Raw genomic sequence first — 4,181 nt, forward strand, 5'->3', positions numbered from 1 at the left:
GTTGGATTCCATTGATCAAAAAAATTAGTCTTAAAGCTTATATTTTGACTAGTGCATTTCCTAATATAACTTATGTAGACAGCTTAATTGAACATATAAGTACATGGAACCTTGAGTAGGACATGAGATTTTGTTGGTTTGTCCAGAGTGATGCCTGATAAATCCCAGAGTGATTTGAACAGTGAATAAAAAAGTATTTGCAAAGTCCCCTTTAGGGAATGGTGAGAGAGGGGGAAAATTCAACTTCCCCTAGTTGAATTCTTGATATTCTCACAAGCAGTATGGAGAATCAAAGCTATAGGCTGAGTCCCCAATTTGGGTTTTGTTCATATGAAACTTAACCCCACAAAAGATAAGTCAAGCCTACTTAAAATTAGGCCTAAGAGTCACTCCCAAGAGAACCTCTTTTGTTGCTCAGATGTGACCTCTCTCTCCAGCTAACACAACAACCAAACTCACCAACCTCTCCCTGTCTACATGGGACATGACTCCCAGGGGTGTGGACCTTCCTGGCAACATGGGACAGAAGTCCTGGAATGAGCTGAGACTCAGCATCATGGGATTGAGAAAACCCCTAGAATGAGCTGAGACTCAGCAACAGGGGATTGAGAAAACCTTCTCAACCAAAAGGGCGAAGAGTGAAATGAGACAAAATAAAGTGTCAATGGCTGAGAGATTCCAAACAGAGTCGAGAGGGTATCCTGGAGGATATTCTTATGCATTAAATTGATATCACCTTGTTAGTCAAGATGTAGTGGAGAGGCTGGAGGGAAATGCCTGAAAATGTGGAGCTGTGTTCCAGTAGCCATGTTTCTTGAAGATGTTTGCATAGTGATATAGCTTTCACAATGTGACTGTGTGATTGTGAAAACCTTGTGTCTGATGCTCCTTTTATCTATCTTATCAACAGATGAGTAAAACATATGGAATAAAGATGAATAATAAGGGGACAAATGTTAAAATAAATTTAGAGTGAAATGCTGGTGATCAGTGAGGGGGAGGGGTGGCAAGTATGGTATGTATGAATTTTTTTGTTTTCTTTTTATTTCTTTTTCTGAGTGGATGCAAATGTTACAAGAAATGATCATGATGATGAATATGCAACTATGTGATGATATTGTGAGGTACTGATTATATATGTAGAACAGAATGATCAAAAGTTATGAACATTTGCATTTATTTGGTATTTTTTGGTATTTAAAAAAAAATCTAATCTTATGCCATACTGTTTAGCATTATTGATGATCAAGTGAAAAGAAGGGGAACATTTGAACACCTTATTTGGATTTTTATTGTATAATACATTGAAATATTACTTTTATAATCTATTCTTCAGATTCAAAGTTTACAGCTTTTAAAAATTTGTTCCTTACACACTTGAAGGCAGCGATGAAAAATCACTCTAAGATAACAAGATTCGTCTTGCTAGGACTAACAGATGACAAACGATTACAGGTTTTTCTGTCATTATTTCTGTTTCTCACCTACATTTTCACAGTTACTGGAAATCTAACCATTATCCTCCTCACACTGGTGAGCACCCAACTCAAAACACCTATGTACTTTTTCCTTCAGAATTTCTCCCTCTTAGAGATAATATTTACAACTGTCTGTGTTCCTAGATTCCTGTACAGCATGACAACTGGGGACAAAGTCATCAGCTATAATGCTTGTTTCACTCAATTATTTTTTGTCATCCTTATTGAAGTAACCGAATTCTTCCTTCTAACTGCCATGTCCTATGACCGCTACGTGGCCATCTGCAAGCCCCTGCACTACACCAGCATCATGAGTGGCAGAGTGTGCACCATGCTTGTCCTCTGCTGTTGGCTGGCCGGGTTAGTTGTCATACTCCCACCTCTCAGCCTGGGAGTGCAGCTAGATTTCTGTAGCGCCAATCTCATTGACCATTTTGGCTGCAATGCCTCTTCTCTTTTGAAGATCGTATGTTCAGACACAGAATAGATAGAACAACTTGTTTTAATCATGGCTGTTCTGACCCTGATAGTCACATTAGTGTGTGTGTTTTTGTCCTACACATACATCATCAAGACCATTTTAAGACTTCCTTCTGCTCAAGAAAGGAAAAAGGCTTTCTCCACCTGTTCTTCCCACATGGTCGTAGTTTTCATCACCTATGGGAGTTGCATCTTCATCTATATCAAACCAGCAAAGGAAGGGCTAGCCATTAATAAGGTAGTTTCATTGCTCAAGAACTCAGTTACCCCTTTGTTGAACCCCTTCATTTATACTCTGGGAAATAAACAAGTTAAACAAGCTTTCAAAGAGGTAATAAAAAAGACTGCATTACTCTCAAAGAATTAAGAGATTGAGGTAAAATGTTAAATCTATATATACATGTATATCTTCATTTGCTTGATATCTTAATGAAAATCTGCATTTTACTATGTTTAACCACCAAAGTCTCTTTCTTATTAATCCTAGGAACATGGAGTGAAGTAAGGGTCATCGTCTTATTTCAATTAAACCTGTATTTACAAAGCCTGTTTTTGTAAATGGACATTTCATTAATGGTTCTCTACAGAAACAAAATCAGCAGGAGATATCTGTAAATATGAGCTTTATAAAAGTGTCTCACACAGCTATGGGGATGTAAGAGTTCAAGATCTTCAGGGCAGACCACAAGCTGGCAGGTCCAATGAAGGCCCTTAAGGAACTCTCAGTAGAGGCTGGCTGGCTGAGGCAGAAAAAATGATTGTCTCTTCCGAATGTGCCTTAAAAGATTTCTGGTGATTCGATTAAGTATTATTCATTGCAGAAGACACTTCCCTTAGATGTGGTCATCGTAGTTATGATTTAAGTCCATGAAATGTCTTCACAGCAACAGACAGGCTAGGACGTGTCTGACCAGACAACTGGGCACCACCACCTGGCTAAGTTGACACTTGAACCTGACCATCACAGACATCAAGATAGATTTCTAATTTTTCAAAACAGACTTCATCATCTTTATGTCTGAAGCACAGAAAGGCAGCAACAAAAATTTGAATTCTTTTCCATCCATTCATTTATTTAGATCAATGACCTTTTCAAGGCTAAAACTATTCCTATAAGGATTCCTTCCTTGTCAGGGAAACACTATTCCAAGAAGAATTGGTAGAGGTGATTCATTTCTCCTTTTTTTTTTGTGATACAAACCATCCTTCTACAGGCACCCTGTAAAACAGACTTCAAAGCTGTAGCTTTCTCCATAGACTAACATGGACATTTTTCAGTTGACTAAATTTATTATTAAAATGGAACTTCTAACTTTCCCATAAGGGTTAAAAAGTGAAGACTCTGCCTTCTTAATGTTTTCCTGATTCAGAATATTTATAATGCAAAAAATAAGAGTAAAAGAACAGATGAAGAAGCCAAAAAGCTAGTAACAAACTAAATTAATATGTAGGCCTTATATAAGTAATTCACAAAAGCAATTTTCTTTGTCTTATATCTTCTAGATATCAGTTCATTTGGCAAATGCAATGTCTTCATCTTCAGAAAGACAAAATGGTCCAGGAGTGCTGGTATTTAGAAATCCCTAGAGGTATCTTGGCATTTGTAGTCCTAGGTTCGACAATCTAGCATATCATTACTTGTCTTTTTCTACCAGAGTCTTATACAAAGAAATTTTCAGTGAGACCAGGCATTGGTCTCTTCTATAGTGAGTGAAGAACTTAGTGTCGGGAGCAGTGGGCAAAAACACCGTAGAATTCTACACAGTGTGATTACTGTCAGTCCATATAAACTGAAAGCTGAAACTAAAACTCATGGGTCATGGCATCATAATCGGACTTTTACTTCCAGGATTTTTAAGGTAGTATCCTAGGATTGAATATTTTTCATTATGTAGCAAAATAAATCAAGGGAAAAGATTTATGCTCCCCCAACCTTTTCCAAACTCTCTCCTCAAACACAACAGATATTCTTGTATCTGTCTTTTTTTGATATTTTAAATATCTCATACCCCTTGGTCTCAAAATTAAACCACTTTAGTTAGGCTCAATTCCTGTGAATTTCAAAATTTGTTGTAACAACTGCCTCATCCATGGAGGAGCCCAGTGCCACAGAATTTCACAGAAATTTTAGGTCAGTGTTCCTCAAATTTTATTTGAAAACCATGCAGAAATCTTGTTTAAAAACAGACTCTTTTTCAAGTGGGCTGGGTGGAACTTGAGGCT

The 4,181-nt window shown here is 37.3% G+C and overlaps 1 pseudogene; it reads left to right on the forward strand.

Moving 5' to 3' along the window:
- Positions 1-1,389: 1,389 nt before the first annotated feature.
- Positions 1,390-2,325, forward strand: LOC143690049 (olfactory receptor 6C2-like; annotated as a pseudogene).
- The last annotated feature ends 1,856 nt before the right edge of the window (positions 2,326-4,181 follow it).

This window comes from Tamandua tetradactyla, chromosome 7 (genome assembly GCF_023851605.1).
Source record: "Tamandua tetradactyla isolate mTamTet1 chromosome 7, mTamTet1.pri, whole genome shotgun sequence".
In the NCBI taxonomy this organism is placed as follows: Eukaryota; Metazoa; Chordata; class Mammalia; order Pilosa; family Myrmecophagidae; genus Tamandua; species Tamandua tetradactyla.